Raw genomic sequence first — 12,986 nt, 5'->3', positions numbered from 1 at the left:
CATCGAACGCTTTATAAAAATCTATAAAAAATAAAGCACACTTTATGTTTATTGCAATGATATCCCTGAATACTGCTAGATTTTGAAAAATGGTTCTGCCTTGCGCGCAGTTCTGATGTTGACCAATAATTTTATCTGTAAGGCATGAAATTCTCTTGTTTACTATTCTAGCTATCAATTTATAATCAGAATTTAGCAGTGAAATTGGACGAAAATTATTTAAATCTTTGTTTCCATTATTTTTTGGCACCAGAACAATTTTACTCTCCTTAAACTCAGCCGGAATCATTTTACCCCGAATAACCTCATTTACAATGTCCGTGATTTTCGCACCTACTATTGGTTAGTAACGGATGTAAAACTCTGCTAGCAGACCATCCGGTCTGGGAGTTTTTTAGTGGTGAGGCGCACAGAGTCTCATACAGGTCTTCTTCACTGACAACGTCAAGAAAACTTTCGTTGTCATCTTCTGTCAGCTGCGGAGCTAGGATGTCAAGGAATTCTTACAAGGAAGCATCACTACTTTGATGTACAGAATATAGCTCGCAATAATAGCCATAAATCTCGTCCACGATACCCTGCTGGGTTCTGAGAATAGTGCTGTGTTTTGTTCGAATTTCATCTATGAAAGTCCTTCTCCCGTTTTTCGTATGCTTCACTAAATGATATAAGGAAGTAGTTTCATCTTCTGACACCGAATCTGCTCTCGATTTTATTTTCAACACTTCCATTTGACTTCTCTTGATATTAAGTAACTTGACTTTGACTTATTTGATGTCTGATATACGAAGTGAGGAGCCTGTTGAGACTTGATCATATAGATCTCTCAAAACGGAATAGTAATATTCTATAGTGCATTTCATTTATCTTGCGCTCTGGGCAATGTATTCAATAAGAACCTTCCTCAACTTTGGCTTTGCCATTTTAACCCACCAGTCAATAGCAGTGGCATATCTACTACGAGCACGCAGGCATATTGCCCACGTTTCCTAAATCGGGTCTTCTAAATCATGATTTACTAACAAGGAAGTGTTGAAAATCCACTGATTCTTGAATCGGCGAACCGGCTGTCTTCTTAGATTTATGCAAGCTAAGACACTTGAATGGTCTGAAAGGTACGTAGGAATGGCTTCTACTTTTGTCATGGAAGTTTCAAGATATTTAGAAATATATAATCTATCAATCCTGCTACGTGATGTTGCTGTGACATAAGTGAACTCAACAATGGAGGGGTATTCGATCTCCCATAAATCCTTTAATACTAAACTAGTAACTAGTTCTTTCAGTTCACTTGAGAAATTAAAATTAGGTAACTGATCTTTTCGATTTAAAACACAATTAAAATCCCCTCCAAGCTATAACTGTCTTGGAGCATATCAGGTCATCTTTGAAGAAACGTGCCCTGTCAGCTCGGTGAGAACTTCCTGAAGTGACGTACAAGTTGATGATAGTCAAATGGTTCAAATAGCTCTGAGCACTATGAGACTCAACTGCTGAGGTCATTAGTCACCTAGAACTTAGAACTAGTTAAACCTAACTAACCTAAGTACATCACACACATCCATGCCCGAGGCAGGATTCGAACCTGCGACCGTAGCGGTCTCGCGGTTCCAGCCTGCAGCGCCTAGAACCGCACAGCCACTTCAGCCGGCGGATGATAGTCACATCATAGATATTTAGTCCTAGTCCCCTTCCGGATTCCAGGCGTTCCACCTCGCTTACTGTAATCCCTTCCCTCATCAAAACAGCTGTTCCAACATTTATTTCGGGAGACACATTTATGTAACTGACAAAACCGGGAATTATTAAATCCGAAATTAGAACTTCTTGTAACAGGGCAATATCAGTCGCGGTTTCGTACAAAAATTCCTTAAGGGCCGATAATTTCAAACCGGACGTAATTTTATTTGTGTTTATAGTGGTGACAGAAAAAGATTGCGTCATTGTGCTGTCACTATGTAGTTGTTTTGATGAACTAATTTAGTTTCCTGTGGTACACGGTTCAGTTAAGCTGTAACAGTTTTCTCTGAAGGCTCAACATGGAATAACACTTCAATAAGTTTATTAGTTACTGTCCCGTTTTTTTTTTTTCTACTTCTGGTGTTTTCTCTCGTACCGCAAGCAGACTGATTTCCTGGTAAACTTTCTGGTTTTTCCTCCAGTGGATCGCGTAGGGCCGTTTCGGATCGAACATTCTTTGGGCTTGGGTCACCCCTACCGGATTTTCCCTTCCCTTGGTTACGAGATACATTCTCATTTGGTTGCGTCGGTATTTTACTTCGCGGCTTATCCGGAGCAGCAGCAGACGCTTCCGCAATTTCGGTTGCCGGCGCCTGCTCTGAGGTGTTGCCTGTGATTTCGGTTTGTCCACTACTTCCTCGTTCTTTATTAACTTCATTTAATTCCTGATCGAGGGAAACAAATGGATACTGCAGTTTTGCAACCTCTCCCTGAATTTGTTCATTAACAGATAGCTTCTGATCTTTGTAATCGGCTATTGCACTTATTGTTTCTTTAAAATTAATGCTAATTACACTCCCTTTATTTTCTGGTACCGTATGTGTATTATCTTTCTGTTCATCGGTTTCCATTCGCATTTTGCCTTCCGGTTCCTCTGCCTCCTCATCGCACTGTTTTTGCTTGCAATGTGAAGGAGTGGGGCAGGACAGCTCGTCCTCTGGACAACTACCAGTTGTCTCAATAGGTCGTTTTTTCCGGTTGCATTTCAGTTTCACGAGTAGCGGTAACAGGGTTTCCCTTGGTTGTTAACGGGGGAAATTGACTGTTGTCGTGAAGGGAGACATCAGCTTGGCCCGCTGCGTTAACATCCTCAACCAGTTGATCCGGCCTCTTCTTTGGTAACAGTTCATTTAAGGTAAGCTTCTAACGCTGTATCAAATTACTTTTAAGGACAACAGTTTGCCGCGGTCATTCCTGTCTGCACTGGCCGGCAGCGTTACATATATGACATGTAGCTTCCTGACCGGTATGAACAATTTGTGCCTTATACCCACAAACAGTTGCGTGAGACGGAATATTCGTCTTAACGTCCATCTCTCCACAGCGGACCCCGCTGAAACACTGCAGTTCAAAGCGAGGCGACCATCTTTCATTTGCAATTAATTTAACGTTCTCGTAGTTTGAAAGAGCTACCTTAATCTTATCATTTTAAATGTCAACCGGAAGATTCAAGACACGAACGGTTTTGTAATGAATGTCCGCTCTATGGATGAAAACCTTACTTTTATAACCATTTCTATGCACAAAATCTACTTCATAGCCCCACTTTCGTAACACTTTATCAACAGTCGCAGCACTGATTAACTTCACAAAAACACATTATTTTTCTTGATCTAGTTGCCAGGTATGGACGGTTTCAGAATTGAGACCAATTACCTGTGTAATCCAGTCATATATTTCCAGGGATGTCGGCTGAACGGGACGGGATTACTTGTCAAAAGCAAATACAATACCAGAGTATTCTTCCTGAGGTTTGTAGCCATGGTTAATCCAGCGATGCAACTTCGGTTAAACAACCGAAATTCCAATTAGTAGCAGCAAGACCAGAAAGAGCGATCAGATCACAAGGAACAGGAACGAACACGGAGGTTAACGGACGGACGGCACTCGGCGAAGCAGAAGTAGAGCTATGTAAACACGGAAGTGCAGCGCAGCAGTTAACAGCGACTACTCGCTAGCGCGGCTGAAACGGAACTCTATATATTTGACGACCGAATTATCTTGCGATTTTCTCTTATAACGCTTGAGAAGTACGCGCTACTGCTTACACATTTTGTTGTCCTCGTAGAGTACTACGAGTGTACGAAGTTTGCGGTCAATCTGCGTTCCAAACGTCGTGGCCTCCCGTTGTCAGTTGGCTACAGGAAGCACGAGTGCGTCTCCGTGGCTAGTACACGTTTGCAGCACACTGACCCTTCTGGCTATGAACATTTTCTATTAAAGGGTTGACACAGATGGCGTTCTGGTAGCTATGCCATCACGCCGCATTTAAGCGGACGACGTTGAAACCATTATCAATACGTTTATTATCTCCCAGGTGGCATACGCTATCATCATATTAAAATCGACCACGTCTTTCCAGGTGTACTATTATTTTTCGGCAGTGTAAAATAGAGAAATCACTTTGGTAAATAATGTTGATACCAATGCACTTGTTGTAATTATGGAATTAAAGTATGTACTGATTTCCGACGCACAACTAAATGCGCTGAGAAATGTCCAAGATAAAAGCGGACGCATTCCATAAGTTACACTTTGAGACTTTACCATTTTTCAGAAATTGAGGAATTTTTTTTAAAGACTCCACGACGAACTGTTCTTCTAGGGCACAGAGTCGCAACGAACAAACTCCAAGATGATACTGAATAAAGACAGCGATTCCATTGATCATGCTTATTTTAATACAAGGTCGTGCTGAAAGGAAATTCCTCTGAATTTTTTGTGTGAGGACTCGTAAAGATTTTTAAATAAATATCTCATTAACATTCTACGCCTTTGCTCTTCATATTTAGGTCTTTGTTTCTTAACATAGTCACCCTGGCGACAAACACATTTCTTCCAACGAAAGACCAATCCGTTGATACCGTCACTGTGGAATGTTTGACTTTGTTGACGGAGCCGGAATCTCTTCTTTGCTGGTACCGCTTTATCATTACCAGAGTGAAGTTCTCGAAGGCGTTCTGTAAGTTCTAGAAATATACGGAAATTTGATGGGGGCAAGTCTGGACTAGATGGAGAATGCCGATTTTCTAGCACTCTGGTGTGATCTGTCATTATCAAGATGAAGGAGACGTTACTCCGTGTGTGTACAAACACTAAGAATTCGAAACTCGATTAGAGCACGCTGTTTCTCAAGCACCGACAGAGCTACGGTACACACCGCCTTGCCGCGCGGGATTAGCCGAGCGGTCTGGGGCGCTGCAGTCGTGGACTGTGCGGCTGGTCCAGGTGGAGGTTCGAGCCCTCTCTCGGGCATGGGTATGTGTGTTTGTCCTTAGGATAATTTAGGCTAAGTTGTGTGTAAGCTTAGGGACTGATGACCTTAGCAGTCCCATAAGATTTCACACACATTTGAACACACCGCCCTGTTACACATTACAATTCGGAATCCTCTAGGGCAGAGGGCTGCAAATATGAAGACACGAATAATAAAGATGTAGAATGTTAACAACGTTTGTGTCATCTGCCAACTTCCTTTCCGCAGTGGTAACACCGGTTGCAGTAAGATCACCGCATTTATGCGCTGTTGGGCTTGGCTAGGGTGTGTGCCCGTCCGAGTCTGCCGAGCACTCTTGGAAAGCGGGCTGCACTCAGTTCCGGTGAGGCCTCCTGAGGAGCTACTTGACTGACAAGTAGCGGCTCTTCCCACGAAAACTGACAATAGCCGGGACAGCGCTTTGCTGACCGCATGCCCCTCCCTATCCGCTTACAATGACGCCTATCGGCTGAGGGTGACAAGGCGGTCGGTGGGTCTCCTTGGGCCTTCCAAAGCCTCTTCCGACAGAGAGGAAAATGTTTTATTTAAAAAGGTTTAAGAATTTCTACATACGAAATACGGAGGCATTACTTTTCGGCACGCCTTCGTATTTGTGAATAGCCGGCCGTTGTGGGCAAGCGGTTCTAAGCGCTTCAGTCCGGGACCGCGCGACCGCTACGGCCGCAGGTTCAAATCCTGCATCGGGCATAGATGTGTGTGATGTCCTTAGGCTAGTGAGGTTTAAGTACACTACTGGCCATTAAAATTGCTACACCAAGAAGAAATGCAGATGATAAACGGGTATTCACTGGAAAAATATATTATTCTAGAACTGACATGTGATTACATTTTCACGCAATTTGGGTGCATAGATCCTGAGAAATCACTACTCAGAAGAACCACCTCTGGCCGTAATAACGGCCGTGATACGCCTGAGCATTAAGTCAAACAGAGCTTGGATGGCGTGTACAGGTACGGCTGCCCATGCAGCTTCAACACGATACCACAGTTCATCAAGGGTAGTGACTGGCGTATTGTGACGAGCCAGTTGCTCGGCCATCTTTGACCAGACGTTTTCAATTGGTGAGAGATCTGGAGTGTGTGCTGACCATGGCAGCAGTCGAACATTTTCTGTATCCAGAAGGGCCGTACAGGACCTGCAACATGCGGTCGTGCATTATCCTGCTGAAATGTAGGGTTTCGCAGGGATCGAATGAAGGGTAGAGCCGCGGGTCGTAACACATCTGAAATGTAACGTCCACTGTTCAAAGTGCCATCAATGCGCAAAATGTGCGGTTACTGCGAAGTCGCCAAACACGGATGCGACCATCATGATGTTGTAAACAGAACCTGGATTCATCCGAAAAAATGACGATTTGCCACACGTGCACCGAGTTCTTCGTTGAGTACACCATCGCAGGCGCTCTCGTCTGTGATGCAGCGTCAAGGGTAACCACAGCCATGGTCTCCGAGCTGATAGTCCATGCTGCTGCAAACGTCGTCGAACTGTTCGTGCAGGTGGTTGTTCTCTTGCATACGTCCCCATCTGTTGACTCAGGGATCGAGACGTGGCTGCACGATCCGTTACAGCCCTGGTGATAAGATGCCTGTCATCTCGACTGGTAGTGATACGAGGCCGTTGGGATCCAGCACGGCGTTCCGTATTACCCTCCTGAACCCACCGATTCCCTATTCTCCTAACAGTCATTGGATCTCTACTAACGCGAGCAGCAATGTCGCGATACGATCAACCGCAATCGCGATAGGCTACAATGCAACCTTTATCAAAGTCGGAATCGTGATGGTACGGATTTCTCCAACTTACACGAGGCATCACAACAACATTTCACCAGGCAACACCGGTCAACTGCTGTTTGTGTATGAGAATTCGGTCGGAAACTTTCCTCATGTCAGCGCGTTGTGGGTGTCGCCACCGGCACCAACCTTGTGTGAATGCCCTGAAAAGCTAATCATTTGCATATCACAGCATCTTTTTCCTGTCACTTAAGTTTAGCGTCTGTAGCACGTCATCTTCGTGGTGTAGCCATTTTAATGGCCAGTAGTGTAGTTCTTAGTCTAGGGGACTGATGACCGCAGATGTTAAGTCCCATAATGCTCAGAGCCATTTGAACCACTTGCGAAGAGTTACTGAGGTCATGATTGCTGCTTGTGAATGTCTAAGGAGATAAGACGGAGGTGCGCTATTGGGTATTGTGCCATGCGACAGTGGGAACTTGAGAGCTGTGCTCTGATCAGCGAGGGGGCTCTCCTGTGTGGCCCTCTCTGCACGGTGAGTCACTCTGCTGATATAAAGAGTATCATCTTATTCTATCCTACTCAGCGTGAGTACAACACGTGGCAGTGACGTGGAGATTGGAAACAAACAGGCAGATCCTGTGACTGATGACGATAGGGTTCATGAACTGGACGGCTAGCCAGAAGCCATAACAAAGCGAAAGTCATACCCATGCCCAGGCAGTACAGGGACTGACCTGAATCGAAAACCGTAAACATAGACAAGGGCAGCCACTGTATTATCTATGGCAAGAGTAGAAGGCTTCAGAAATAGCGAGAACTGCCGGACACGTGCGGCTCAGCGGCGTTAACAGACTTTTTCGAGCCAGTAGACGGGACACGTGACATGCCTGTGGCGACAGTAACGCCCTCTGCGGGAGCAAGTTGCAGCCGCGGTATGAAGCCGGAATATGTCTGACCTTTGTTCTATACTGAGGAGCCAAAAAATCATGGAATATCTCTTAATCGTTGTCATCCTTCTTAGCCGGCCCTTTGGCCGAACGGTTCTAGGCACTACAGTTTGGAACTGCGAGACCGCTACGGTATCAGGTTCGAATCCTGCCTCGTGCATGGATGAGTGTAATGTCCTTAGGTTAGTTAGGTTTAAGTAGTTCTAAGTTCTAGGGGACTAATGACTTCAGATGTTAAGTCTCATAGTACTCAGAGCCATCCTTGTTTGTGAACATGACGTCCATGAGTGGCTGAAATTGGCCTTCAAGCAGACCAACATCCAAAGGACCCAGTCCATTCCATGTAAACAGAGCCCACACCGTTATGGAACCAACACAAACTTGAACAGAGCCTTGTCAACAGCTTGGGTCCATGGCTTCGTGGGTCTGCTGCACAATCGTACCCTACAATAAGCACTTACCAACTTACATTGGGACTTGTATGACTACACCACATTTTTCCAGTCGTCTAGGGTCCAACCGATACGGACACGAGCTCAAGAGAGGCTCTGCAGGCGATGTCGTGCTGTTAGCAAAGGCACTAGCATCGTTCGTCTGCAGCCATAGCTCACTAAGGCCACTTTTCGCCGCACTGTCTACGTTTGTCATACGTAGGTTTCTGCGTTTATTTCACACAGCGTTGGTTGTCTGTTAGTACTGACAACTCTACGCAAACACTGCTGCTCTCGATCGTTAAGTGAAGGTCTTCGGGCATTGCGTTGGCCGTGGTGATAGGTAATACCCGAAATTTGGTATTTTCGGCACGTTGTTTATCTCGGAATACTCAGTCACCTAACGGTTTCCGAAATGAAATGTCCCATGCGTCTAATTCTATTCAAAGTCTGTTAGTTCTCGTCGCGCGGACACGCTCACATCGGAAACCTTTCCGTATGAATCATCTGGGTACAAATGACAGGCAACGAAACGCCCTTTTACACCTTGTGTGCACGGTACTGTTACAATCTGTTTGTGTACATATTGCTATCCCATGACTTTGTCTTCTGTTCTGTATAAAAAGTCAGGCTGAACAAGGAATCCTAATAACTATCTGACACTTAATGTCCAAAATCATAGAAACAAAATGGCCAGCCTGACAACTTCCCGTATCGATAGATACAGATCAGAGCCCGCAACAGCTCCCGTCACCACATAATATTCCATCTACACGCAGTTACATAGACGAAGGTGCATGCGGAAGAGCTACATAACAGGAAACGCCCTCGATCCGGGAAAGAACACTTCAAAGAAAATGCTGTCAAGGGCAATGCATTCAGTAATATTGTTGAGTCGTAATTCTCGCAGCACCCATTGGAGCATGATATGGGATATTGTATCCGCGCGTTTTATATCACCAGAAGTCCACACTATGTGAAACAGTGTTGTAACCAGGACGATGCTGACCAATGAGAACATTTTATTCACCAACCAGTTTCAGTTCAAGACTGGCGAATAAAATATAAGCCAGTATTCATACTACGCATGTCTTAAAATATACGCGTGCTGATGTCCACCTGGAAAAGATATTTAATTCGTGACGTCTACCAACAAGTATCAAATAATAGTTTTTAATAAAATTAATGTCTGTTTCTTTTTAGTTACTGATCATTTTAAAATTAATTACAATTTTACATACACATGCGAAGTGCTTTATTGTTGACTAAAAAAATTATATACCTTAATAATATTGTCCAATTCTCAGAAATAAAAAGAAATGTTTACTAAAGCAAGACCGATTCTGCTCGCGGAACAATACGGAAGAAGCAACCACGAGGGGGAGCACGACAAGACAGCTACAGGGTTACAGCAGCACCATCGGTTTGGAAATAATCTGCTGTGTTACCGAGATGTACTGTATTTGTGACTCCTGCTATTTTATTGTTTTACGCGTTATCAAGCAAGTGTTTTACTCATGGATACCCTTATTATTATTCTTAAAACTTACAATACATTAATATGGGGGCAATACGATTTTTTTTCGCCGATACGTTGTAGCTACTAGCTACTTTCAATTAAAATGTCCTACCTTGTACGGCATTTTTGTGTAGCAGACGACGACATGGTGAAGTTTGGGTCTGGCCGTGAGTCGTGCACGGATAGCCGAAGTGGTTAAGGCGACAGCTCGCGTTAAGAGGGATATACGGGTTCGAGTTCCTGTCCGGCACAAATTTTCGCTGTCTTCATTCCCTTATACTGCTAATGGTTGTAGGTATTCGCAGCCGCGAATACGTTTCATGCAAAAATGTTTTATTTTCTATGTTGTGTCGGCAGCCGGGCCGACACCGTGAAGCTAAGGTGGCTGAAAATGCACGCGAGACTAACGCAGACGGACATGAAGTACTGGAACAGGATACGTAATTAATGTTAGGAAGAAAAGTACGGAGCAGGTTTAATACTTAACTTTAATTAATCCTTGTGGTACATCGATCTTCACGATACACAGGAGACTTTAAGTACAATCACTGTATGGCTAATGGCGCCTTGCTAGTTCGTAGCCATTAACTTAGCTGATGGCTATTCTGTCTCTCTCGGTTAATGAGAGAGAAAGGCTTCGTACAACTGGGCGGTAGCTAGGTTCTCGTACAACTGGGCGGTAGCTAGGTTCTCGTACAACTGGAGCGAGTGCTCTCTCGTATCACGAGACCTGCCTTGGTGGTGGCGCTAGGTCTGCGATTACACAGTGGCGACACGCGGGTCCGACATGTACTAAATGGACCGCGGCCGATTTAAGCTACCACCTAGCAAGTGTGGTGTCTGGCGGTGACACCACATTCTACACTTTCCAGCTACTTTTCAATACAGTCACCACTCCAAGACGTTTGCCGTAGCATGGTACCAAGTTTCCAATGCTTCCTCACAGAATGCCACCAATTCCCTATACTGTTCTGCAGCACATTGTTTGTGCCAAAATACTGTCCTCAGCGAGCGGTTCGTGTGTGTGAAGAGATGAAAATCGGAGGGATTCAAGTCCTATCTGTATGGTGAGTGATCAGTCAGTTCCCGTCGGAAGCACTGCAGGAGCTTCTTCGTTGCACCTGCAGTGGTTGGCCGAGAATTGTCATGAAGAAGAAAACGCATTAGAGTTACGTTATGTATGTTGCATTAACTCAAGCGAAACCCTTCAGCAGCACTTCTCACTTGGCGGGAGATATTATTGTCTATGCACATTGACATGCTGAGTATACGCACAACTGGAAACTGGGATGTGACGCTATAGACGAGCATGCTAGAGACCGCAAAACACATGTGTTCCAAGCTTCACTGGATTTTCACTGCAGAGGCACTTTTAATTTACATTTGACAACTGTACCGAACACAAAATATGGTCATAGCGGGCTAACACATTGTTCAAGAAGGACATTTTAGTCGCTGATCACCTCAAGACTAAATGCCGTCTGGTGGGCCGGCCGTGGTGACCGAGCGGTTCTAGGGGCTTCAGTCTGGAACCGCGCGACTACTACTGTCGCAGGTTCGAATCCTGCCTCTGGCATGGATGTGTGTGATGTCCTTAGGTTAGTTAGGTTTAAGTAGTTCTAAGACCTGGGAAACTGATGACCTCAGATGTTAAGTCCCATAGTGCTCAGAGCCATTTGAGCCGTCTGGTGGAGTTGAGGCACGCGACACAGTAAGAAAAGTATATGCGTGGAGTAGCATCTGTGGGGGTTCACTCTAGCGACGATAAGACCCGCAAATCGGAAAATCCATTGACATAAATCACTTTGACAAAGATTTGGCCCGAATAGTGAGATATTACGAACGGCGAAGTTCATCATCTGTCTGTGTGTTGTTGTCGTAAGTATCTATAGAAGGTGGTTGAAGGACGGTGAAACCACTACCAGACGACCAAGTATTCACGCCTCATTCTATAACGTGGAGGACGGCGGCTTTCCCTCTCTGTAACGCAGGGTATGTAGGGATCAGAGGTAGATTTGACGGGAGAGAACAATGCTGCTGCCAGGACAAGTGTTTCAGAGCACATCCTTAAGAGGACGTCGTTGAACATGAAGCTCCGCAGCAAACACCCTCTACTTTTGGTCATATTGGGCCAACGCCATCGTCAATTTTGGTTGCAATAGGCACGAAATCATCGAGATTAAACTATGAATCAATAGAAATGAGTCACCTGGTCGGATGAATCACGTTTCTTGTTACATTATGTCAATGGCTGTGTCCGAATAGGCTGTCATCCAGGGAAAAGACTGCTTGAAACAAGCGAAGCGCCACCGATGCAGGCTGATGAGGAAATTGTAATGGCATGAAGAAATTAAGGACGAAAATAACTTTCGCATGATGTGACACTCCCAAGTAACATAGCTCGGTGAATCACGATGGACCGTACAATGAAACAAATCAACGGAATAATACAGAATATAACTAAAAAAAACTGCAATGTGACGAACAGAAATGACACTTGTATTCGAAGACAATAATTACGCTGAACCCACATCGATGTACGAGAACTATTCTGAAAGTAAGGTCCGATGGGGTACGAAATGGAAACCGCGGTGAAAATCCGAGGAAATTTTGGACAGACATGTTGGGCGCTGTCTCAATTACGCCTGTCGATCGCGTCACGTCGCTCTTTTCAGTTCCGAGCACACAGTGAGCGCATAAAGATGCCTAGAACAATAGTGTATCCCGCAAAGCACGAGGACCTGGTGTGACATTTCGCCTGATCTCATGCCACCCACATATCATAACTATCACACGTTTCCTTCCACATGTCAATTCTCGGACGCACTCTGAAGGGGCGATGGAGATGCTCCTGTAGCGTTTCCGATGGGAAGTATTTAATCACCTACTATAGAGCCCGTAATTGACTCTCCCTGAGTTTCATCTCTGCTCACATGAACCACTACCTAAGAAGACAACCTTCTGGTATAGACAACGAGCTGTAGATCAGCATAGAGAATTGGCAGGGAGCACAGGCGGCTTGCTTCTATGACGAGAGTATTGGGAAGTTGGTACAACTCTACGACGAATGTCTAAATCGGAGCGGCGACTATCAAAAAAAGTAGCTGGAAGGCGTAGCTGTTGTTGTTGTTGTTGTTGTTGTGGTCTTCAGTCCTGACACTGGTTTTATGCAGCTCCCAATGCTACTCTATCCTGTGCAAGCTTCCTCATCTCCCAGTACCAACTGCAACCTACATCCTTTTGAATCTGTGTAGTGTATTCATCTCTTGGGCTCCGTCTACGATTTTTACCCTCCACGCTGCCCTCCAGTACTAAATTGGTGATCCCTTGATCCC

Source organism: Schistocerca piceifrons, chromosome 3, assembly GCF_021461385.2.
Source record: "Schistocerca piceifrons isolate TAMUIC-IGC-003096 chromosome 3, iqSchPice1.1, whole genome shotgun sequence".
Classification (NCBI taxonomy): Eukaryota; Metazoa; Arthropoda; class Insecta; order Orthoptera; family Acrididae; genus Schistocerca; species Schistocerca piceifrons.
This window is presented reverse-complemented; position numbering follows the sequence as displayed.